At 38.3% G+C, this 27,400-nt stretch overlaps 1 long non-coding RNA gene across 1 annotated transcript; it reads right to left on the reverse strand.

Moving 5' to 3' along the window:
• Positions 1-24,258: 24,258 nt before the first annotated feature.
• LOC120611015 (uncharacterized) lies at positions 24,259-26,608 on the reverse strand. The gene is made up of 2 exons (XR_005655058.1): positions 26,428-26,608; positions 24,259-24,538 (listed from the first exon to the last, which is right to left on the reverse strand). It is a non-coding gene; the product is annotated as an uncharacterized LOC120611015 (long non-coding RNA).
• Positions 26,609-27,400: the final 792 nt, after the last annotated feature.

A 27,400-nucleotide genomic window follows, 5' to 3' on the forward strand; every position in this document is an offset into this window, starting at 1 on the left:
TAGCAGGAAAGACCTGTGAGTGTCTGGAATAAACTGCATAAATAAATGCATGGAAGAAACTTGTCTACTCCTCAATCTCCTCTGGGAAACAGGTTACAAAGTCTCTAAAGGGAAGGCTCGAATCTGCCAAGAAAGAGTCAAATACCTCGGCTTCCACCTGTCACAGGGACAGCGCCAACTTGGCACAGAAAGTAAACAAATGGTCTGTTTCATTCCTGTCCCTACCACCTGGTGACAAGTCCACGAATTCTTCAGAGCAGCTAGCTTCTGTAGAATCTGGACACCGAATTTCTCCATCCTGGCCAAACCCCTGTATGAAGGCACAAAGCGGGGAGAACAGGAGCCCCTATCCAGGAATCTACACAACAGAAGTCCTTTCAAGACATTAAATATGCCCCAAAACTAGGACTCCCAGACTTAACCAGATCTCTATTTTTGTACATACACGAGTGCACGGGTATTGTAATAGGGGTCTTAACCCAAGTGCTAGTTTCTTGGCACCATTTCGTTGCTTATTTCTCCCAACGGCTTTACTCTGTCACCCAGGGCTGGCCACCCTGCTTGCAAGCATTCACAGCCATGGCCCTCCTTGTGTCAGAGACCGACAGGCTTGAACTGACAGTTCAAGCCCCACATTCATTAGTAACATTACTGGAGTACAAGGGACAATATTGGTTAACTAATGCCTGGATGGTCAGATACAAAGGAATGCTGTGTGAGAATCCATGCATCTGTAGAGAGGTAGTATGAACCCTGAACCCAGTCACCTTGCTACCTGTTGGGCCCGGCCAGCCAGACCACGATGGCATTGAAGTCATAGATGAAATGTTTTCCAGACAACTCAACTTGACAGACCAGCCCCTTAAGGACTGTGATGTGGAATATTATACTGATGGTAGCAGCTTTGTGAGGAGAAAAGAATGCCTCACAGGATATGCTGTGGTGACCCTACATTCCACCACTAAGGCAAAACCTCTGCCTAAGGGAACCTCAGCACAGAAGGCAGCACTCATCACCTTGACTCGCACCAGCTGGCAGCAGGAGTGTGCAGTAAAATATACACTGACTCTAAGTCACCACTCTCCAAGTACATGGAGCCCTGTACAAAGAGAAAGCTCTAATCAATTCTCAGAAAAAAGACATAAAATATGGAAAGGAAGTTCTAGAACTCTTAGATGCTATGTAGGTCCCCAAGAAAGTAGGAGTCATGCATTGCAGAGGTGATCATAAAGGGGACACCATAATGACCCAGGGCAACTGCAGGGCAGACCATGTTGTCAAATTGGCAGCAGCCGAGGAGATGGCCAGCCTTACAGATCTAACTGCTCCCCTGTTTCACAGTCTTTTAGCTGAATGGAATCCCAAGTACTCACCTCAAGAAGAAGCCTGGTTTAAGACTGAAGAGGGGAGCCTCTTCCCCGATGGATGGCGTGAAGTTCAAAGGAACATAAGTAATGCCACTTAATCTATCCTAGGGCAAAAAATGAGAGATGCAATTGAACAAACTGCCTCAATGTTTTTTTTTTTTAAGCATTAATGCAGTTTATTTTGATGTTTCTAACTTATGAGAGTAACTTCTTACAGCTACATAGAAGTCAATTAATACTGAATTTGGAAAGCACAAGCAAGAAAGATCCAAAATTTTATTGAGACTACACAATTTAGCACAGTACTAGACATGATTCTTGAACATAAACAAAAACACAAACTGAAATATGCATAACAAAAGATGTTCTCAAACTCCAGGGGATCCACAAACGTCCCAAAACTGTATACAAAAGTTGTGTAGTGTGCATTCTATTCTGGGTAATAATGTATTCAACATCTTAAGTGTAAAATATGCTTCTGAAATATACATAGTAATAAAAACATTTGAGCTAATTCTACTCCTTGCTGATAATTCATATGTAAGGTACACCAATAAATATTTGCTGCCTAAGTTAAATAGTGAACAGGAAACTGTTATATAAATTATCTATATATCCAAATGTGAGCCTGGTGCCACTGTAAATGAGGATTTCGAGACATTTTTAAGGAGACAGAAAAATGCTCACTATATAATATTAAACTAAGGAAGACATGCACATGAATACACATACACATATTTCACTGTGATGCAGAACTGGGGAGAACAGGTCCTGCACCGAGAGAAGTAGAGTGTCCTTTAAAGGACAGTGTAGAAAGAATTTGACGCACACACCAAAATAGAGCAAAAAGGAGAGTTTATTAGAAAAGAGGTAACACTCCACAGAGTGTGGTCTCATCTCAGAGGCAGAGAGCGAGAGGGACTAAGAGAGATTAGGCCAGTGAGAGAAACAACACCAAGAGAAAGACCTTGAGAGTAAAAACAGGGAAGGGTAAAAAAAAGGCACTGAGAAGGACCCTGAGTGCTCAGAGAATTCAGTTTATCTATATTCTTTACTTCCTGTGAGTTATAGTTTAAAAGACTTTGTCAATCCATTTCCTTTGATATGGATATACAGTAAGGAAGGGAAAGATTATACAGTGCGAAAAGGTAAGAACCCGCAGGAGTCCTGCTGGCAGTTCTCAGTCTTTACTGTAGGTTCTCCATGCTTTTAACCATATAGGGAATGAATGATTTTATTTTGGGTAGGGAACCACTTAAAGACTTTTGTTTTTTCTTGTATTCCCTTCACTTTTAAAAAAATTTCCCAGTTTAAGTGTATAAATTATATGTCTAAAATGTATGTAATGAAAACACATTGAAGTAATCCAACTCTTTCCATTAATTCATACATAAAGTATACTAATTAAATATTCACACCTTTCAATATATTTTAAAGAAAATGTTCTCATTCCTTAAACTGTCCTTTAAAGGACAGTGTAGAAAGATGTTCTCAAACTCCTGTTCTCAAAATCTATGGTGCTGCAGGAGGAGGCAAGAGAATTGAAAATGTTAAACTGCATTCAGAGATTGCAATGTACTGATCAGGCCTGCAGCCAAGTCAGGGGGACACCTTCAGAACAAAGGTAGATTTCTACCAGGATTGCTAACAACCCATTCCCCACACCTGTGAAGAGGAAACAGGAACCAAGAGTCATTCCCTATGGCTAAAACCATGGGGAACCTACGGGTCCAAGGCTGGGAACTGCCAGTAGGCCTTTCACTCTACATATTCTTACCTTTTCACACTAACTATCCTTCCCCTTCCTCACTGTATGTTTATATCAAAGGAAATAGGAACTAAAGAATGACATTTAAACTAAATTCCCTGAACACTTAGCCACTATTTACTGCCTTTCCATTTCTGTCTTTGTTCTTCTCACTGTCTGCCTCTCAGAGGAGACAATGTTATCCCTTTTGTATAAACTCTCCTTCTGATTCTAACTTTGGCAAGTGTGCTGAATTTTCTCTACAATGTATAGCCAAACTATTGTGTTTTCTCTCTGCAGGGTTTGGTCTCTACTCAGGGAAATTTATCCTGTTCTGTATCAGATTGTTTTTAAAATCTCAGGATAATAATAGAGTGATACAAGGATGTTTTGTATATGGTTTCAATGTGCTGTATTCAAACGTGACTGTTAGAAAACCAGTTAATTCAGGAACCTATAAGGGAGATTTATAAAAGAAGCCTAATGTTACTAAAATGTATTCATTTTATGAAGGTACCCATTCCTAAATTAATGTTAGTTACATAAATTATAATTTGAAAATGTTCTTTTAAGGGAGTCAATTTGACTGTGTATTTCCATTGTCTCCTTTGTCTCAGGTGCTCCGAATTTTGCGGACGCTCCGAATTTCTGGAGGACAGCTTGGGTCCCGCATGACCTGGATATTGGCCCTGTCCCTGTGCCCTGTCCCTTCACCCTGTTCGGGGCGGCAACCCGCCCATCCCCTGGCAGGCTGAGTCCAGCTTAGCTCTGCTGGCCAATCCACACTGCGTTTCAGCCCCAGAAATTTCCACAAGCTCGGAGGTTTCGCTTCTGTTACCTTTCCCTAGGCTACTCAGCTAAACCATGCATTCTTAACCACGCCATAATTTCCACTTGGAGCCCTATTACCAGTGTCCCTGGCCTCTACATTCTAGAATGCCTTAGCCTCCCCACCAATTCTGACCATAATAAACGTCTCTAGACATTGCCAGATGTTCTCTATGAGTCAAAATCACCGGTGCTTGAAAACAGTGAACTACTGCATACCAGAGAACTCTCTAAGACAGCTCTGACCTGCAGGTCTGGTGACCATATTCTTACGTGGTAAGAAATAATTCAACGACAATACGAACAAGAATGAATATGCAAGGTTTATTGAGAGGAAAGTGCAGTAAACGCCAGATAGTACCCTCCCTCCCCTTTCTGGATTACTACCGACTTTCCTTTTAAAAAAGTCCTGATGCTGCCTGGAACCTGGATATGTCCTGGACGGGAGGGGCATGTCCCAAGAACATCTATTTTCTCTCTTTGCTTTCCATTCTTTCTCACCGCAGAACCTCATTGCTAGAGTCAAAATTAGGATACTAAAGAAGAAAGTCTGGAGCCCAATAATGACAAGACTCAGTAGACAACTGTACTTACACTTTGAATATCCACCCTTGTGCATATAGTGAGTAATGTAAACTTCATTCCGGTCCCCGGGATGCTTCAATCTAATTTAAAAAGAACCAGTCTCTCTAGAAGAAATAATGAAAACATTACAACCAGACAGCTGGATAACAACCAAGAATTTACAAAAAGGAGAATTAGTTGAAATTAAAGTGGCAGGAACATCCTGGAAATGCTGACTTTATCCAAGCCTTGATGTGTAGGATTTGGATGCTGGCAAAAAGAGCAAATACTTGTCACTCCAGTAGGTAAGTGCCGTCTCCCAAACATGATACCAAAGTCTAGAAGCAGTAAGGTGAAATATTTATCAATCTAACATCAAACATTATGGCATGAAATAAAGTCACTTAGTCTCTCAATCTTTCTCAGCACCAGTTCCGGGCAGTCACTGCCGGTTGATTAGAACTGGCTCAGGAGAGGAAACCCATCTGTCATCCCTAGTCAAATCCCTTTTCCATTAGACAGCACATCTTATTTAAAGATACCATTGTGCTGCACACTTTTCCATGACCGCCAACTTCAGTTCCTTTTGCAGCTTTTCCCCATATCATTCTCTAGCCTATACCTGTCCTCTTCCCAACACAGTTCAGTTACTGATTCTTTTGAAATGTGATTTCCAGAAGGAGAACTTTCCCCAGAGATGATATTGGTGAAGAGGACATTGTTTTCTATGAATGCAGCCTAGATTTGGTATTAGCTGTTTTTTTGACCACTGTCAGATGGCTGCCTCTTATTGAGCTTGCAATTAACAAAAACTTATGATTTCTTGTAGAGAAACTGCTCTTAAAGTAGGTTTTTCTCAACCTCTTGTGCAGTTCATTTTTTTTTCAAGCCCAAGTACAGAACTTTATTTTGCATTCCTTTAAAATCCTTATTTTGTTCATTTTACATAATTCTAGCTGTGGTGATATTTTTCAATCCTGACTTTTGTCTTCTGATAAATTAGCTGCCCTTAGCATGTTATGTTTGAATGTGATAAGTTGGCTTCATCTCACAGTTACTAATTCAGATGTTGAGCTGGACTAGGTTAAGGTCAAGCTCAGAGTCTCCATATGTTGTAGCTGCCAGCCCCCAATAGACACACAGACCACCAGAAACCAGTGAGTTATAGGAAGCACACTCTTTATTCAGCCAGCTGGGTCTGCCAGGGGTACACAGACCACAAATTAAGCAGCCCTGAAATGTAGAGGTACAGAGTTTTTAAGCCCTAAACCCCTATTCTTTATCCTAATTGAACACACAAGTCTATTTTTCTTCTTTTTACTATCTGTCAACCCACAGGTTGGTTGTGCAAGTGGGGGGTACAGAAGCAGAAAGTTCATTGTTAGAGCTTATGTTCCCATGGGCGATAGCCAAAGAGTAATTTTCCAGCCAGCACACTTGCAACTTCTCACTAGATGTATAATCACATTTAATCCAAGACATGTAGTTTGCTGAGACCTCAAGATTTGTGTTTATTGAACTGTCTAAATTTTTATACTATTTTTTAGGTGAGGCAGATCTGAGTCCTCTGTTATTAACTGTACTAGGTTCTGGAAGCAGTGGCCTTTTTCCCTGGCTTTTTCCTGATTGTAGCCTAAAAAGGCTTTGGTTTTTTTTAAATATTCCTAATATTTCAGCTCATTTTGGGCTTTTACTCTTCTGATGCTAGCTGGCCTCACAGATGTTTGGTCTCAGGTCCCATTTTTATGTTCAGTACTAGTAGTGCCCTATGACTTTGAGTTCAAGGTAATCTAGAGCTCCTTGTATTGCCACATTGATTTCTTTAGTTCTCTCTTTCTCAAAAGCAGCTAAGGCCACCCTAGCCACCAGAGACAGCTACTGTTCTTCCCATAGGTGAGAGTCTTGGTTCCCTTCTATTCTGCCAAGCCCTGTCCTTTGTGGTGTAGGATTTCTTTATAAGTACCTTAACAACTTCAGCAGCTTCTCACAAAGGTGCTGTTAATCACTTGAGCAGGGACTTCATCAATGAGGCCTCTGAGACCCTGAGGGCCTCTTACTGGCCCTGAGACTACGACAGTCTGATTCGAAATATGGCCTCAATATGTGCTACCAGTATTTCCATCACATGAAGGATACAGGCTTCAGTAAGTTGGACTAAGTGAACTTCCATGAATGCGTCATTCCAGACATCTACCTTACTGCAGAAACAATGCTAGCTCTTTATATATAAAATAAAAACTTCGATTATGAATTTTATTGTGAATGGAAATCACATGATCATAGAAATCTCCTTTTTAAATTTTACTATTATCAGTGGATTCATTTTCCAAATTTGTGGCTTGTTTACCCTGATTGTATAAAAATATTTATCCTGGAAAAAAAAAATCCAGTTTGAGGCATCTCAATAGCAGCAGTCGCTCTGTTACACATAATCTATGTGTACTCTATTAGCCTGGTAGTAGGCAAACCAGTGCATATATAATACTTTGTCTCATGACCTGATCTTAATTCTTTCTCCTGCTCCTACTTACTTTCTTAAAGCATTTCTACAATTTTCTCACCTCTCAAGATCAATCATCAACATAAAGTAATGGAAAATGCTGCTGTAAGCTAGACACAAAATACGTTCATTTTTCTAATGATTAAATTAGGTACATCCTGGCAGCAGGGGAAAAGTGACGTGCTTTACCTGTGCAAGGGGTTCCAAAGCAACTGGCAGCCTTCCACCAACCTAGTAACAGAGGTGGTTCTAGTTTCCTGTGGCGGCCGTAACAAGTACCACAAACTGCGGGGGCTCAGAACAACAGAAATGTATTGCTTCCCAGTCTGGAGGCCAGAAGTCCGAGACCAAGGTGTCGGCAGGGCAGCGCCTCTCGAAGGCTCTAGAGGAGGACCCGTCCAGGCCTCTCCTAGCTTCTGGTGTACTTAAAAACTGTGCACAATTTCATTGAGTATTTTGTTTCAGCATTTGTCACTGCAGTTCATAGCATCACATTTTTAATAAGGATACTTTACTACAGGTTGGAGTAACAAACTAGAATATGAGAATAGATGCCAGGCTCAGTCTGTAGATCTCAAAGTGTCAGGTAAAAATTGCCATTTATAAGGCTACTTTAAATTTTTTAAGGGAAAAAAAATCATTCTGTTTAACAAGTAATTTTAAAACCAACTTGCATATATAAAACTAAGGTTTATCTGAACCATATCAATTGTGATTTTACTTTATTTTGTTATTAAGTTATTTTCTAACTTAAAAAGATTATGTTCTCTGTAAGACAAAACTAACCTAACTTTGAACCTAGTTTACATACTAAAATTTCCATTGCAAAATTCACTTCATGTTATTTGAAGATTATCATATCAACTGATTGCTTTTTGTTTTTCATTTCTAAGATTATACCTTAATTATTTCTCATATAAGACATATTTCGCTTCATGAAATAAGGCAAGAAGATGAAATTAAAGGGATCCAAACTTTGACAGCTACCTCATCAAGTAACTCTTCAGCACCAAATGAACATGTATTTAGGAAAACAACTTATAATGGTTATTTTTAAAATGATTTCATTCTTCATCTTTTGGTGCATATAGTTGATTTTATTAGGGGACCCTACAGGGAAAGAAAGAGGAATTTTACTCAAGGGAAATTACTTCACAATTTTCATATAAAATGTTTCCTATGTACAAGTAAGTTACAATGTAATAAATGTAGATCATGAACCAGCAGGAAGTGATTCGTATATTATCAAATAGTTACTCAAGGAGAATGGTGCCACCACATTTCTTGATTCTTAATTATAAAAAATAAATTAGTAATAGGACATCAGTGGTTAACAGCAGTGCAACAACAGTTATGTTCTTAATAACTTAAATGTTCTGTATTTGGACAAGATTTTTACATATAGCACAGCTAACAATATTCCTAGTTAGAAGTAGCAATAAGACTGTTTAGCCCTCTAAAAAGATGGACAGAGTAATTAAGGTATAAAAACTACAAACTCCCTCATTAGTGATTCCATTATTATTTTTTCTTACATGTTGTGTTACCTGATACATAACTCATGTTATCTGAAACTGATCACTTAACCTTATGTTAAAGGACAGTATTAAAACTTGATTGTTAAAAAATTGCTATGCAAGAGTAACTTTTAATATCAGTTTAGTATAATTTTTTCTTAACTCTGAGCATATGACAGATTTTTGGTTTATATAGTATGTAGCCACAGTGCCCTACAGCTTGTTTCATATATTTATGAGTATTTTATATACAAGATGAATCCTGAAAGTTAATTTCACATACATAGGCAACACATCATACCACTATGTTTGCCCCAGGTAATTCTCAAAACTCAAATATCAAGACAAAAATTTTCCTAAGGAGATGTTACTATTTAACAATAGAATATTTTTATTGCAGCTTGAAAATGTCTTCAGACTTTTGTTTTGAATGTCTGATGATTTAATTTAAAACTTTAAAAATAATTTATTTTTAGAAACCTTGTCAAACTTTTTTACTTTGATGAACTCACACTTTCTTTTCTAGTTGTCTATGAACCCATTCTCTTATTTGATCAAACTCACTTGACAAAAAAGTTCAGTTTCTTGGAAACACCTTTTAAGATGAATACAAAAATTTACAAAAAAATGTCATTGTACACATTCTATACTCAAGAATGTGTACATTTCAGAGTAATTAAATAGCATGGAAAGTTTTATTTATAGTCTGTTTATCTAAACCAAATGAAATTCTTTTATATATAAAAATAGTACATTCAGTTTCTTATAATTATCAACATATGAATATTTGCTTATGAACTGGAATTTATAAAGAACTCTATCAGTGATATTGAAATACCTTTATTTTTAAAATTGAGAATAGGTTTTTGAATTACCTCAAATACGTTGATATTAATGTAATAATCCAGAACCAAATGGCATTATCAAGGTTTGGCAGACAAATTTAAAAGAAAAAGGTGTCTGCAATGGGGAATGAAGTCGATAGCATGTACATGGGCTTACCTCTGTGTCTAGGGATGTTATAAAGTGTATAGGCAGTATACAGAGTGCTGCCTAAGAAACCGAAGCAAACAGCTTTAGTAGCGCCAAATGCACATGGCTCCCCGTCAGAGACTGGGAACGGAGATCCGGCCGTCATTCCAGAATCCTGAATCTGTGTTTATAAAATGGGACATTGGGACCAAAGTGACAGATGTTGTTTTATTTCCTTTATTTCAGATGGTATACTCAAGATGAGATGAACCTGCTGGTATCTGTCCTAGTGAAGAGTTGTAAGGCAGTTTTAGAGCTGTGAACAAAGCCAAGCCTGCATTTCATTAACATTTGCACTCAGCCTTGTAGGCTGTACATGGAGGGGTAGGCGTGGTCTCCTGTACTGTAAATGTCATAAGCATGGGATCTTATTATAAATGAGTAAATGCATAGTCCACCTCACACCATGGAAGCACTGCATCTAACTTCAGTAAACTGGATCAAGTGTTAATACTGTTAATATCTCAAGTCCGATCTCCAGAAAAATTATTTTCTCAAAATAAATTTAATTTCATTCACGTAATGGAATTTGAAACTTATCTAATTAGTGAAACCAAGCCCTGCATTATAGGAAGTATGTTAGATTGTATCATTGATCAAACATTTGATGACCCTTCCAGGGGACAATTCTAGAACCCTACAACACTCAGATCAGATTTGCCATTTGACTTGCTATGCCCCTCCCTTTAGAAAGATGGTACATCTCAGGGTGTGACTTGGTTTGGCCAGTAACATGTGGATGGAAATGATGGATGCCACTTCTGTGTGGCACTGTAAGAGCCAGCTGGAGTATCATTTTGGTCGCTTTCTCTCAGCCAATGAGACCTGCAATATATCAGACAGGAGTTAGTCCATTAGTTCAGGTTCATCAGCTTGCGTCCAGACGGAAGATGACATGGAACGGAACTACAGCTGACCCTTATTAAACATCAATGGGAGAAATAAATCTTTGTTTTTGTAAGCCACTGAGATTTGGGGGAGGTGGTCATGTTTTACCATGGCATGACTTAGCCTACGCTGACTGATATGAAAGTGTTAAGAGGGGTGTAATGCCCTTTGCCTGCATTTCTATGATGAATCATAGTAAGCTTGCACTAGATAATCTATAACATACATTCTAACTTTGTACCATTCAGAGTTTGTAGTTGCAAGTAAAGACATCATCTCCTTCTGACTTAGGAAAAGACTTTCTTGGGGAGATATTAGATTGCTCTTAGAGGTAAGACTGGAGCATTGAGTTTGTTCGGGTGAGCAGGAACAACTGGAATTCAGGGTACTAATGGCCTGATTAAAGTGCTGTCACTGCTAGGTACTAAATACTGCCACTGTCACCATCACCACTGGCACCATCTGTGGTCTCTAGATAGCAGAAGCCATCACTACCCATGACAGAATAAACTCTGAACTGTTTCAGCATCTCTGCGTTGTTTGCCTAAGACACATCTACAACGAGAGTGTCTGATTGGCCAGTCTTGGGTCTCGTGCTTGTATCCTTGTTGCCAGGGTCCCGGAAGAGCAAGTATCAAAGTACCTGGGGCTTTTACAATGAAAAGACTCACAAAATAGTTGGCTGCTTAACTCTCAGAAGGACCTTAAGATGCTAAGCAAAACCCCATCCCCTCACCTGCCAAAAGGCAAGCCCAAAATCTTAGAAGATACGAAAACTTTACAACTTTTAATCTGTATTTCTTACTAAGTCATGCTTTCATTTATCTCAGTATAACATATGCAGTGTAATATAAATGACTGCATTCTAACCGGAAATTTATGAGACGAAAGGAATTATGCACCAAAAAGACATAACACTTATTTTTTTAATTAGGTTTATTGGTTAATACAATCATATAATTTTCAGGTGTAGATTATCATTTGACATCTGTATATTCTATTGTATGATCACCAAAGTCCAGTTTCCTTCAGCTACCATATATTTGATCCCCTTTACCCACTTCACCTTCCCTCTACTCCCTGTATTTGACCCCTTTACACCGTTTACCACCTCCCTCCTCCCCAACCCCACTAGTAACCACAACTCTAAAGTCCTCTGGTAACCGCTAGCCTATAGCCCATGTCCATGAGTCTCTGTCTGTTCTGCTCATTTGTTGCTTTTAGGTTTATACTCCACGTATAAGTGATATCATGAGATTTTCAACTTTTTCTGTCTGGCTTGTTTCACTTAGCATGATTATCTCGAGGTCCATCCATGTTGTCACAAATGGCAGTATTTCATCTCTTCTTATGGTGGAGTCATATTCCATTATATATATGTACCACAGTTTCTTTAGCCAATCAGCTATTGTAGGACACTTTGGTTGCTTCCATGTCCTGGCCACTGTGAATAATGCTGCTATGAATATTGGTGTGCAAATATCTTTATTGATATCAGTTGTCAAATCTCTGGGGTAAATACCCAGCAGCACAATTGCTAGATCATATGGTAGATTAGTTCTTAGTGTTTTGAGGAACCTCCAATTTGCAGTCCCACCAGCAATGTATGAGAGTTCCTATTTCTCCACATTCTCTCCAATATTTATTGTTAGTTGTCTGTTGATTATAGCTATTCTAACGGGTATGAAATGTGGTTTTGATTTTCATTCCCCTAATAGCAATATTGAGCATCTTTTTATATGTTGGTAGACTATTTGTATGTCTTCTGCGGAGAAGTGTCTACTCAGGTCCTCTGCCCATTTTTTGTTTGGATTGTTGTCGGAAGCCAGCCGACCAAGTCAAACCGGGTACCTGAATGGGGGAGCGGGGACTGAGGAAAAAAGAGAAGACAGACAGGGTGCAGGAGGGAGAGCAGATCTCACAACTGTCTTAGCCTCCTTTTAAACACAATCTGTTTCTTTGTGCATTTCAAAATAACATAAAAGTAACATCCTGAAGATCCAGGTGCAATTGACACTCCCTTCGACACTCCCTTAGGCTATACTTAACCTTCTTCTTCCTGAAATTCAACAGAACCAGCCTTTTCTTTTTTATGCAAGCAGGCCTCCTGAGATAAACCATGCACTCTTTTGAATTTGGGGAGCTTTAGCTCCCTACAGATTGTTTTTGTTGTTGTTACTGAGTTGTATGACTTCTTTGTATATTTGGATATTAGGCCCTTATCAGAGGTGTTTCTTGCAAATGTTTTTATTATATAGGTCCTTCACATATTTTGTTAAATTTATTCCTAGGTATTTTATTCTTTTCGTTGCAATTGCAAAGGAATTATTTTTTCCACTTTTTTTTCCTGACACTTCATTATTAGAGTATAGGAACATTATGGGTTTTTCAATGTTGGTTTTGTATCCAGATACTTTACTGTTTTTACTTTATTGTTTCTAGTAGTGTTCTTGTGGACTCTTTAGGGTTTTCTATGTAGAGAACCATGTCCTCTGCACATAGTGACAGTCTGACTTCATTGTTTTCTATTCGGATGCCTTTTATACCTTTCTCTTGTCTGATTGCACTTGCTAGGACCTCTAATGTTATATCGAATAAGAGTGGCAGTAGTGGACAGTCTTGCCTTCTTCCTGATCTTAGAGGGAAGGTTTTTAGTTTTTCACCATTAAGTATAATGTTGGCTGAGGATTTTTCATAGATGGCCTTTATTAAGGTGCTTTCCTTCCATACTGATTTTGTTAACCGTTTTAATCATAAATAGATGCTGTATGTTGTTGAAGGCTTTTTCCACTTCTATTGATATGATCATATGATTCTTATTTTTATTTTGTTTATGTGGTGTATTACATTAATAGATTTGCGTATGTTGAACCATCCCTGTGCCCGTGGGATGAAGCCCACTTAATCATAGTATATAATCTTTTTAATATGTTCCTGTATTTGGTTCACTAGTGTTTTATTTAGGATTTTTGCATCTGTGTTCATGAGAGATATTGGTCTGTAGTTTTCTTTTTTTGTGTTGTCTTTACCAGGTTTTGGTATCAAGGTAATATTGGCCTCATAAAATGAGTTGAGAATATTGCCTCCTCTTCGATTTTCTGAAAGATTTTGAAAAGAATAGGTATTAAATCTTCTTTGAATGTTTGGTAGAATTCACTGGTGAAGCCATCTGCTCCTGGACTCTTACTTTTTGGTAGATTTTTCATGATTGTTTCAATTTCCATACTGCTGATCAATCTACTTATCTTATCCAGTTCTTAATGCAGTCTAGGATGATTATATTTTTCTAAGTACCGGTCCATTTCTTCTAGGATATTAAATTTGGTGTTATATACTTTTTCATAGTATTCTGGTATGATCCTTTGAATTTCTGCGATATCAGTCGTAATTTCTCCTCTTTCATTCCTAATTTTGTTTGTGTCCTTTCTCTTTTTTCTTTAGTGAGTCTAGTCAGGGGTTTGTCAATTTTAGTAACCTTCTCAAAGAACCAGCTCTTTGTTGCATTTATTTTTTTCTATTGTCTTGTCTTGTTTTCAGTGTCATTTATTTCTGCTTTAATACTGATTTCTTTCCTTCTGCTGACTTCAGCCTTCTTTCGTTCTTCCTTTTCTAGTTTTTTAAGGTGAAGCATTCGGTTGTTTATTTGGGCTCATTCTTGTTTTTGGAGGTAGGCCAGTAATGATATGAACTTTCCTCTTGGACTGCTTTTGCCGTGTCCCAAAAGTTTTGATATGTTGTACTATCGTTATCATTCGTTTCTATGTATCTCATGATCTCTCTTTTTATTTCTTCCTTGACCCAGTTATTCTTCAGTAGCATGTTGTTTAATCTCCACGTATTTTTCGTTCTTCTCGCTTTCTTTTTATAGTTGAGCTCCAGTTTCAAAGCATATGATCAGAAATGATTTCAACCCTCTTATATTTGTTGAGGCCGTCTTTGTGTCCCAGTATGTGGTCGATTTTTGAGAATGTTCCATATACACTGGAGAAGAATCTATAAGCAGGTGTTTTGGGATGGAAGGCTATGTAAATGTCAATTATATCCAGTTAGTCTAATGTGTCATTTAAAGATGTTATTTCCTTATTGATTATCTGTTTGGATGATCTCTCCGTATTTGACAGTGGTGTATTTTGGTCCCCTGATATGATAGTGTTTTGGTCTGTTTCTCCCTTTAGTTCTGTTAGTAATTGCTTTACATATTTCGGGGCTCCCTGACTGGGAGCATAAATATTAAAAATGTTATTTCTTTTTGGTGCATGATTCCTTTTATCATTATGAAGTGTCCGTCAGTATCTTCCTTTACTTTTTCTATTTTGAAGTGTTTTTCATCCGAAAATAGTACTGCCACTCCTGCTTTTCTCTGAATGCCATTTGATTGAAAAACCATTTTCCGCCCTTTTACCTTGAGTCTATATTTGTTTTTGGAACTGAGATGTGTCTCCTGGAGGCAGCAAATGTTTGGGTTTTGTTTTTTGATCCATTCTGCACATCTGTGCGTTTTTATTGGTGAGTTGTCTACTTACATTTAGGGTGATTATTAAAATATGAGGTCTTCTTGCAGCCATTTTATCTTTTGCTTTCTGGTAGCTCAGTGTTTCCATTTCTTCCTTGTTCTTGTGTTTTGTTTTCTTTATTTTAGTTGGCTTTTGTGGGTTTTCCCTCTGGTCTTCTTGTTTTATGTTATATACTTCAGTTCTGAATCTTTGGTGTGTGGTTACCATTATAAATATGTAAAGGATAGATATATATACAGCCATCTATTTTCATCTATGTGTGCCTCATCTCCATTCTCCTTTGCGAGTTTGGAGATTTGAATCCTCCCCTTTTCAGTCATTGTTATCTCGGTTTGTCTCTATATATGCTGAAGATTTATTAATATCTTGCTGTAGCAAATCTCTTCTTCCTGTTTAAGTTTATAATGCCCTGTTCTGAGTAAAGGTTGCACTCCTCTGCTTCTATTTGCCTGATAGTCTACTCCAAATTATGTTTTTTTCTTTTTTGTCATTTTAGTTTAGGTCAGCTGATTTCTTTCAGTATTTCCTGTAGTGTAGGCCTTGTAGTGGAGAATTCCCTCAATTTTTGAATGTCTGGAAAGGTCTTGATTTCTGTGCCATGTTTAACGAGTGGTAAATCCTGCCACATTCAGCACAGCCCTGGAAAATAAACGTGAGTGTGAACGGTGGGAGATGAGAAAGGAAACAAGACAGAAAGTGGGGATTAGGAGGCCCACTGATGATAGACAATGGCCTAGTTTATTTTTTGCAAGTACTTTTATACAATTGCTGGCTTTTGCAGTTTCATAGCAACATTGTTTCTTTTACTTTCTCCAAGACCACTTTTTCTTATGGCCTTCAGCTTATCTATCTGCCAGTGGCTATATTTGTACTACCTTGTTCACAGGATTACTTTGCCTCCACAAAATCCTCCTATGAACAAGATGGTACAAATATAGCCATGACATATAGCTATGGAACTGCAGTGCTTCCACAGTGTGAGGTGGACTATGCAGAACAGGAACACTATGAATTCATATTGAAATTCCACTCTCACTTGGAGTAAAAATCTATTTTACAAATTACATTAAGCATTTACCATGCCCACAGTTAACCTTGGGCTTTGAGGGACACAAGCCTAACTCAATGGGTAATTAAAGGGAAAAAACATGGCCACTCCAAAATAAAGCAGTGATTAAAAAAAGGGAAGAGACAGAATAGAGAAAATTCATCAGATGAGGTAAGTGTGAAACACCCCAGCCTAGTGATATAATGGAACCGTGTGAGGAAGGGACTACTTTATCACAAGCCCTACGATTCAGAAGCAATAATTTTATGCCAGAGGGTATGTGTTTGCTAGGAGATATGCAGGGGCGGGAAACACTGATCCAATATGTTGCTAAGAATTCTGAACTTCAGTTATAGTGATGAAATTTAGCTGAACTCATCTTTGCCAACTAACTTAAGAATCAGCGGGAAAATATCCGTATTTCCTTTTTGTTAAAAAAATCGTATGACTTTATCTTACAGATAAGAGTAGAGTTTTTCTGCTGTCAAAATTTTTTTGCAGATGTTAACCAAAAATAATTATTGATACAAAAGTTTGAAGAAGCGTAATTACAACAGATGTAAATGTTAAATTATATATGCAAATTTAGTTAAAGCTGCACTTTAAATAAAGTTCAGTAGAGTTCTTTGTTTAGTAAAATATGATTTACTTCCTGAGGTTAAAAGAATTCATTTGAAATGAGCAAAACACAAAAGGCCACATAGTGTATGATTCTATTTATATGAAATGTCCAGGATATGCAAATCTACAGACAGAAAGTAGATTAGTGGTTGCCAGGGGCTGTGGAGATGGAGATGGGGAGTGACTGTTCACAGAGACTTGTTTTCTTTTTGGGGTGATAAACATGTTCTGAAATTAGGTAACAGTGATGGTTGTACAATTTTGTGAATATACTCAAAACCACTGACTTGTAACAAAAACAAATAAATGTACATGAGCTTAAAAAACTCATAAGTTTTAAACAATGTTTATGTAGATGATTTGCAGATGATTATTTTCAGACCCACTGAGAATCACTGACATACAGCCAAGTATAGTCTCTAATGCATAGATAATTAAATTAATAACAATAATAAAATCAAAAAACTCTTTCAATTATAATCATTATTAAATACTTGCAGGGTTTTCTAGCAAGTAAAACAATGAACAAAAAGAATTTTATTTTCGATGTTCTTTTCCTTATTTATTTCTACTGAAAATGCTATTAAAATGGAAAGCAATGCACAAAAAAAGGGAAAGGTTATAAGACAAGTGGACAATTATTTATATCCTAGAGTTTGAGCATATAGGGCCTAAGACTTTATATTATATCTGATGCTCACTCAAATATACTAAATGGGGAAGAAAAGCTCAAAAGTATTCTAGGTGGGGAAAAAGTTGATTCTTACAACTCTCCATTCTTTTCCCTTTCAAATTATTCTCTTTTGTAGATATTTGCTCCCTCTAAACTTGTTTTAAATCCTTTATGGAAATGGCAAATATGTAAAGTCCACTATATTTTCTAGGAAATGTATTCAAAACATATTTATATACCTATAGTCCTCAAATTCATAAAAAAATGTTAACAAATAAATAGTCCTTTAAAAGCTGCATATTTTTATAGTTTAAAATTTAAATATTTTAAAAATAATTTCTCAGAATACCAGGTAAACTACATGCATGACACAAGAAGTTTTGGCAAGTTTCTCTGTGTTAAAGACAGATTAATATGGGTTCCACTGTAGCAACTCATATCAGGTGTTCCTGGAAGATCTCACCATCAGACAGAGGAGTGCACAGCACTAGGCCAAGGTAAAGCTAATATACTATACACTCCTGTCACTGATAAAACCAACCACAATTAAAAAAACGTTGAAACTTGTGTAGAATTAATAGGAAGCCTGGACTTTTCCTGGAAGCAAACTGATATACAAAAACCAACCAACCAACAAACAAAAACAACAAAACCCCAAAACCCCACCTATTTTATTATAAGATAGTTCTGGCTTTGTCTCTGTGTACCCTTGAGCCAGTAACAATCTCTCTCAGCTTTAGTCCTCCTCTTTAAGATGCTGGCAAGGACTCGTAACAATTAAATGAGACGCTTTATATAGTTCCAGGAATCTAGTGAATATGGCAATGGAATATCTTTCACCCTACCTCTGCCTAGCTAAATTCATCTCAAGACTGACCTGAAGGGTCACAGCATCTGGGAAGCCCTCTATGATGCCCCTAGGGCCGCTGAGACCCTATCTCTTCAGTCTCTTCAAATGTAAAATGACTGTTGGTTACAGGGTATTGTTGTTCCCCCTGAATCTGTGGGTCTTGAGGCCTCCTACAGTGTCTTGTTCCCATAATTAATAGTATATGTTCTCATGGTGATAGCCAAACAGTAATCTCCAGCAAGTAAAATATTTTAAGCAGCAAGCTTCCAGCCAACACAGTAAGAATAACAAGACTGTGTAAAACTTCTTGTTATGTTACAATTAGAGCTCAGCCTTTAGATAGGAACCTACTGAGCAGGTGCCAGCATTAATAAGTGTTGCTTCCTATTTATAGCCTCAAAGTCCTGTCTCTCTTTTCAAGAATCCTATAATAGTGCTGATAACGCCAAGGTCACAAGACAAACGACCTATAAGACCCTCACAGCCCCCCACCCAAAGCTCTCCCTCCCACCCTGAGTTGTGAAGCACAAGTGAAACCTCAGACAAAGGAATCACGTGCCCCTTGCATGGACACTGAGAGAATAATAAGCTGTAAGAAATATAACCAAGGGGAGATCGTGCTTTGGGTCTGTTGAATGCCCCATGAGCTCCACTGGCAAAAAAGTCTCTTTTCTCTAGCAAAGTTGTCTCAGCATACAATTTCCTCCATTGGGTGTCACTTCTTGCAACAATATTAAACAGCATTTTAAGCAGTGACATATAAAGTCCCTAATAAGATAAAGGAAAGGCAAGTATTTATGAAAAACAAAGTATACAATCACTTAAGTCTTCAAATATTAATGCACTTTAACTTTCATAATTTGACAATGCATTCATGAAGCAGTGTGTAGACAACTAGTTTTAACAAGCAAATTAAAGAACACTTTAAGCAGACATGACCATCCTAAACTGTTTATTGGGTAAAAAATTTACAAACATTATGTTAGCGGTAACAGTGTAGCTGGAGAGTGTTGCACCTTCTCCAAGCTCCATGGCAAGAACCACCAATAGTATGGTGGAACTTGCAGCCTTTTCCAAGGCCACGGCTCTTGCGGCATGCAGACATCAGCCCTTGCGTCTCCCTGTGCTTGTGGACTGGTTTGGTAATCCTCTGGGTGTTAGGATTCCATTTGATAGCTTTCTGGAATGGATCAATGAGGATAAACTCAGAGAATTCGTATGTGTAATCTACAAGGTAAGAGTTCCAGACTCTCAGAGCCCCATAGTGGTGTCCAACTTGCTCCTCAGCAACAGACTGAAGGCTTCAAGCAAACTTTTGCTGTTTATCACTGCGATGGACAGGCTTGCTGTAAGTAACATTATTAGGAACTGGGCCTTTGTGGCCACACATGAATCCGATATATGACACAATCCTGCTTGGCTTTGTATCCCAGCCTGTGCGCTTTATCAGGGGACTCTTTGGAATGCAGAAAGCTGGTGGTGCTGCCAGCAGCACACTGTGCATAGAAAGTGCGTTACATTGGGCTGCTTCTTCCTCCATAGCTCCTGGATGTACTTGTAAGTGCCTACCTTGCTTTACCTGATGGCTGCATCCTGTTGCAAAGTCTGGAAACTAAATTTTAAATAATAATGCAAATGAGATTACATGAGGTTTTCTTCAGTTCTCCCCTCAGATCGGGGGCTCTTATGGAAGCAAGGTGCCCTCTTTATCTAGGTCCTTACAGTAAATACCTCTGAGATAGAAAAAGATCTGAGTCAAATATTTTGCATTTACTGGTAAGTTATAAATAACAAAGCAATCTGACCTAAAAGATGAAGGCCCAGCCCTCGAAGGCATTGGAGCGCTGCCAGCGGCAGGCTTCCTGACTGGTACTTCAAAATGGTAATAGGGAATGAAAGGGGCTTCTGCTCCCAGGAAGTGCTTGGGGAAGAGACAGAGCTGCAATTGTACCCACTTTTTATCTAAAAGAAGTAACACGGACAAAAGGCGAGTGATGCGAGAAAACCCATGAAGAGAACCCTTCTACATTCAGGTGTAACAACTGATGTGTGTGCCAAATGCAGAGCTGCTCCCCATAACCATGACAACTGAGAGCCAGGCTATATCTGTATTATGTGGAATTTCTGTGCTTTTGTGATTCTTTATTATGGGCCATGGATAGGAAATTTGGGGCTGGTTGTATTTTATGAAACATCCATTTGCAATATTACCAATCTAGGAAAGGAAAAAAATCTTTGTTCTTCTACCTGGCTAGGTTCTCAGCTGCTCTTAACAAAAGACAGATTAACAAAATGAAAGCATACATTTATTTAATCTAAGTTTTACAAGATGTGGCAGCTGTCATAGATAAAGACCCCAAAAAATGGTTTAACCTGAGTGTTTTTATACAAGGTTTGATGAAGAGTGGAAAATTCTGGGAAAAAGTAATGGTGAGACAGGACATCACTTGTAAAATTCTTTCTCTTTTAGCAGGAAAGGCAATGGGACATCTCTTGCAGAGTTAAATCTTTTTAGTAAACTTAGTTTTCTTCCCTCTTTTTTGGGAAAAAAAGTCCCTCTCTCTCAAATGCTAATAATTACCCTGGCAACTCAGATCCTCTGGCTATTGATAAGGGTCATCATCCTATCATTAAGCAGAAATAGTATTAAGCCAGGCAGGGCCCTTAGAGTCTGGGCGGGGGAAGGGACTTTAAGCCAAACGTCTTTCTTTTTACTCTTTAAAAAACATATTAACCAACCCTGTTTCCCTTTACTCACTTAATAGGCAAATCAATAATAGAAATTAAGAGATGTATGATTTAAATAACGAGTTTGTATTTTCTTTTCTTTGTCCAGGGACTGAGATGGCACTTCAGCAGGAAACCCAAGACCCCACCCTGACTGAGACAGGAAGGGAAAGAGCTCCATGAGACCCCAGTGGACAGGGACTGCTACTCTCCTCAGCAGGAAGCAGATAAGGAAGAAGAGACCTCCCGTCCCTCAACATCCATACTGATAATAAGGGGTTCATGGCTCTTAGGAAAGGGTTAGGCAGGAAAGTTAGTTAGGGGGTTTCACGTTTGCCTGCAAATACATTGAGGTCATCCTATCCCAGAGGGGTCCACCCCAGTCTGCCCACAATAAATCAAGCTGCAAGGCATTTTGGTGCTAAAAGTAACTACATGGAAGCAAGTGAGCAGAAAGTTGGGAACTAGTTTAAGCTGGTCATTCTACTTAAGTGATGACATGAAGACTCCAATGACCTTCAACTCACCTGAGCCTCGTTACACCATCATTATAATGTGATGCATATGCCCAGAAGTTCATTAATATCATTATAACAGAAAGAATTCTCAGAACAAACATGTGCAGAATGCAAACATGTGCAGTCACTAGGTGTTGTCCCTCCCAGTTGTCCATGAAGAAACCCCATGCCTCTAAGAAAAGTGACTGCCCACAGCAAATAGGGGTAAAAGCACCAAAGGCTTTGTTGCTGGGCCTCTGAGCCACGCTTCTCTCACTCTGCCCACTTCCACGACTGCAAGTGTACGGTCACTTTACCCTCCCTTCCAAAAAAGCCATTCTTTTCTGCGGCGCTTTAGTGTCCTGCTCAATTTTTTGTTTGAGACATCAAGAACCTAGACGACATGTCAGGAGGGAACCCCACTCTCCGGTAACATCTTGGCTTTTCTGGCCTCGTGAGGACTTTTAAATTCAATCTGATGATTCCTTGTAAAATTCTAGTAAAGCAGAATTTAAAATGCCTATCTGGTGAATTAACATTCTTTCTGGGCTTATTATTACCTATTTCTGGGCAATTACCTATTCTGCAAATGAATGAGACTTAATCTGGCTATCTTTGGTAAACAGATGTAGCTGGTGAGAAATATATGTTTCAGTAAAAACTGAAATCTACCTATGTAAACATATGATTCTCATGCTATTGTCTTTTAGCTTCTATTTTCTACTTGTATTTTGGACTGGGTTCTAAATTCTTCCAGTTTCCTAAATATTTATCTGTGACTCTTTGAACATAATTTCAATTTGTAATTTTTCTTTCATCCTTTAACTGGGAATTTTTAAAAACTATAACTGCTTTCTGCAAGCCATTCAAGCTAAAGATAGACAACTTGAAATATAATTCGAAAGACTGCCACAATGGCTCATGTTTGAACAGCCTCAGTGACTGGTGGGCCACGTGGAGTTTGCCTTGGTGTCTGCAGACATCATCAGGGACATTTCAGGTGACGGCAGATGCTTCCAGCCTTACATCTAGAAATCTGCTGACAACTTTACTTACTCAGAACCTGCTTTATAATTTGCTCTATTAAACTGTTTCTCTTGTTTTCATTGACATAGGTGTCTATACAGTGGCTAATACAACCTGCTAAACCTACAGTAACAGCTCTGGAAAAGCTGACACTCAAATACATAGAATCATGCAAAAGGCAACTTTGTATGCATACTGAACCAAAAACTAACACTATATTCAATTGAATATAGGACACAGTCATTCCTCACCCCCGAACTCCGCCTCGTTTTAGTAGAAAGCAACTGGAGTAGTCATTGCCTCTCTTCCCTCAAGACTGAGGAATGATCAGGAGACCGGGGGGAGTTGTAACAGGAATTGTAGCCTGACGTGTTGCATGCAGCACTTGGGGCAAAGCCCTTAACCACCTGGTGGCCCTCCTTCGGCCCTTGGGGCCATTACCTGGTAACAGGACTGCTGGGCTGATGTGTAGTTAGTGTTAGGGTGTAGTCTTTATTGCAATTGTATATATGGATGCAATAACAAACGCTCTAGCCACCTACGGACTCCCTGTCTGGAAGAACTGACGCGAAGAATGTGAGGTGGAGGAGCTATGCTGGAGTAACTCGGAACAAAGCTCCTGCACACACTCAGAAGTCTACTGGCTGCCCTGCCAGCAGCCAAGGCAGGCAGTGCACAGAGGACTTTTGGCAGCGCCTGCCCCCAAGGACATTTCCTACTGCTCCTGTGGACAATATTTGCTCCTGTAATCCAGTATCACATCTCTCTCCCATTTGGCTGGGAAGGCTTCCCCATGAGATCCTCCCCACCCCCTGCCCAGCTCATGGGCATTAAAGAACTCTGTTTGCTCTTGGTCAGCAGCTTCATTCCTGCAGCTCTGACTGGCCGCTGCTGATGAAGCTTCCCCACCTCATGAGTAATAAATGGCATTTCTCAGCATTATGGTCCTCCTGGTGGTTTTTCCAGAGCACCCAAAATCAGGTGCAAGCTTCAGGCCTGCGGCTCCTGTGTTACACCCTAACTGCCCTCCGGAGCTGAAAAGCAATTAATCTGGGTTCCTACTCATGAAATGAACACAGAGGTCTTTTACATTTATACACAGCTACACCAAAGAGAAAAGAGAAAGTAGAAATCAAAACATAGCTGATGAAAATCTTCTCACTTTACATACATATGTTATTGTTGATATTATTGATAGAATCGTGATCTGAGGATTTACTTTATGTGATCCTTATTACTTTGGATTATGGATTATGAAATGGCTGAGAATATGGCTCAACTTTTTGGAGGTACCATATGCACTTAAAAAGAAATTCATTCCTGAGTAAAATGTTATAATAATATCAACTAGGGTTACTTTTTAAAAATAAATGTTTTCTCTCTTCTACATAACTGATTATTTCCTGTCTCTTATCTATCAATAACTGAAATAAAACTGTTACTGTCTCTAATGAATTTTATGGATTTCTGTCTCTTTCTTAAGTTGCATCACCTTCAGTGTTATATATGTTCAAGTGATTTTTCAGATGCACAGATGTTTAGAATATGATATCTTTTGGAGGATGATCCATGGTTTTATTGTGTCTCCTCAGAGAAGTTATGTTGCTAACCTCTTTTCAAGTAAGGTCACATTCTCAGTTACTTTCCCCCAGTAACTGAGAATGTGACCTTACTTGAAAAGAGGTTCATTGAAATTAGATATAATTAGTTAACACAAAGACATATTAAAGTTAAGTGGGGCCATAATCCCATATGACTGAGTCCAACAGAAGTAACCAAAAAATCTACATCAAGACATGTTCTAATCAAATTGTTGAAAGATAAAGAGGGAATCTTAAAAGTACCAGGAGACAAAATAATTTCTTTTTAGCATACTAGAGATGTTTAATAAGATTAGCAATATATTTGTCAGCAGAAATCTTAGCTTCCAAAAGGCTGTGCATGACATATTTAAAGTTCTGAGTTGGGGGTGGGGTACGGTGGGGACTTGTCAAACAAGAGTTTCACATCTGACAAAACTGCCCTTCAAAAATGAGACAAAAATACATATTCCCAGACAAAAGCTGAGGGAGCTAGTTACCACTAGGCATGCCCTACAATAATGCTCTGGTCAGTCCTTCAAGATGAAATAGAATAACGCTGTAAGAAAAAAAGACATAAAAAATCAGAAAAGTTATAACAGATACCACAAATAATTATATAAGAAACATGAAAAATTGTATGCCATCTAATTCAATAACCAAGAAGAAATTGTCAAGTTCTTAAAAATATAAAACCTTCCTAGACTGAGTCATAAAGTACTGGAAAATGTAAGTAAATTGATCAACAGTAAGGAAACTAAAAGAATCATCAAAAACCTTTCCAAAAGTAAAAGTCAAGGACCAGATGGCTTCTCCAGTGATTTCTACCAAATATTCAACGATAATTTAATACCTGTTGTTTTTTCAAACTCTTTCAAAAAATTAAAGAAGGGGCAATACTTCTGAAGTCATTTTATGAGGTCAACATTACCCCGATACCAAAACTTGGTAAGGATAACAACTCACATGAAATTACACAAAAATCTTAAACAAAATACTAGCACATTGAATACAACAACACATTAAAAGATTTAACACCTAGATCAAGTGAGCTTCATCCCAGGGGCACAGGGATGGTTCAAAATATGCAAATCGATCTATGTGATACACCACATAAACAAAATAAAGGATAAAAGTTAAATGACTATTCAACAGATGCAGAAAAAGCATTTAACAACTTATAGCACCCACTTATGATTAAAACACTCAATCAAATGGGTATAGAAGGCAAGTACCTCAACATATTAAAGGCCATATTTGACAAACCCTGTGCTAATATCATACTTAATGGTGAAAAATGGAAACCTTTTCCTCTAAAATCAGGAATAAGACAAGGCTGTCCACTAGAACCACTGTTATTCAATATAGTATTGGCCAGAACAATCAGGCAAGAGAAAAAAATAAAAGACATTCAAATCGGAATGAAAAGTTAAACTGTCATTTTGCAGATGACATTGAAAACCCTAAAGATCTCATCAAAATCTATTAGAAAAAATAAACAAATACAGTAAAGTTTCAGGAAACAAAATCAAGATACAAAAATCCATTAAGTTCCTTTATTAACATTGCAATTTTTGAAACAGAAATAAATCCTTTGGTAATTGCAACAAAAAGAATAAAGCATGTGAGGGCCTATTCACTGAAAACTACAAAACATTATTTTAAAAAAATGAAAGAAGACAAAGAAATGAAAAGATATTTTGTGTTTATGGATTGCAATAATCAACATAGTTAAAATGACCATATCAACTAAAGCAATATACAGATTTAATGCAATCCCTACCAAAATCCTAACATCATTCTTTAAAGAAACGAAAAATTAACAGACTGCTAAGTAGCTAAAGCAATCTTGGGAGGGGGGAGGGAGAGAGGAGGAGGAAGGCCATAAAGATCACACTGCCTGACTTCAAATTATACTACAAAGTGACAATCAAAGAGTACATCATTGGCTGAAAAACACACATGGACCAAAGAAGAGACTGATGCACAACAGGGCAAATTTCTCCAAGTGAAGGGGAGACCAAGCCCTACACCTACAGAAGAAGGTCCTTTGGCGGCGAGTGTAGAAAGAATTTGACACACACAGCAAAGTAGAGCAAAAAGGAAAGTATATTAGAAAAGGGGTAACACTCCACAGACAGTGTGATCTTGTCTCAGAGGCAGAGAGTGAATGCGAGACAGTAAAAGCACTGAGGAAGCCAAGTGTTCAGGAAATTCAGTTTATATGTCATTCTTTAGTTCTCATTTCCTTTGATATAAACATACAGTGAGGAAGGGGAAGGGTAGTTGTCCTCTTGGCCTGGGTCCAAGGCTGATCAGCATATTGCAGTCTCTGGTTGCGGTTTAATTAACATTTTAATTTTCGTGCATACTCCTTGCATTAATACCATGTATTGTTCTAGATGAGGAGGTTGGAAAACTTTTTGTAAAAGGCCAAATAGTACATACCTTACAGTTTGCAGGTCACTGAATCTCTGTAAGGCTACTAAACTCTGCTGCTCTTATAGCAAGAACAGCAGCCATAGATAATACATAAATGAATGGCTGTGGCTTTGCTCCAATAAATCTTTTTTTCAAAGACAGGCAAGTTGAATTCAGCTGCAGGCCATTGTTTGCTGATCCCTTTCTAGAAAAAAATATAATTCAGATTATAGGTGGAATTCAAACTGTCTAGTAACCCTTTTAAAAAACAAACAGGCGAAATTAATAACACAGCTTATTTAAGTCAGTGTATCCAAAATATAGCCATTTGAACATGTTGTCATCAGTATAAAGAAATTACTGAGTTATTTTATACTTTTTAATACTAATTCTCCAAAATTTGCCATTTTACACTTAGTGCAGAACTCAGTACAGACCAGACACATTTGAAGTGTTCAACAGCCTTACGTAGCTAGTGGCTACCATACTGAACAACAGTTCTAGAGCACATGCTAATACAATGCTTGGAAAAACACCTATACAGTTAGCTTGTGGATGAATAACAAAAAATTTATACAGTCATAGCAAGAGCAGGCCCTAAAACATGTTGACGAACCGCATAAAAAAGTCTGCAAATATTAACTAATACTACAGTATGAGCAAGGTGCACACATCTGACCTAAACCCGGAAGACCAAAGACAACTTTGCAAATGGTGCTACCAAAACAGCAGTAACCTAGATCTCCTTAGCGCTTTAGATCTAAAGAGAAATTTTAAGTTTCTAGCCGTAACACACAGACATCTCTCCAGTTACACAAGAACCCCTTCCTCTACGGAGAGAAGTGGTGCCAAATGTTGACAGGGGCGTCGCAGTTTAAGAACAGCCACTCAGTACTGCGCTAGGGCCCTCCCGTTATGACGATCCCTAGCGGAGGTACAGCGAGGGGAAGAGACCAGCTGTGGCCCAGGTTCGGGTTCCAGTCGGTGGCGTGGACAGATA

The sequence above is a fragment of the Pteropus medius genome, unplaced genomic scaffold (genome assembly GCF_902729225.1).
Source record: "Pteropus medius unplaced genomic scaffold, Ma_sr-lr_union100, whole genome shotgun sequence".
NCBI lineage: Eukaryota > Metazoa > Chordata > Mammalia > Chiroptera > Pteropodidae > Pteropus > Pteropus medius.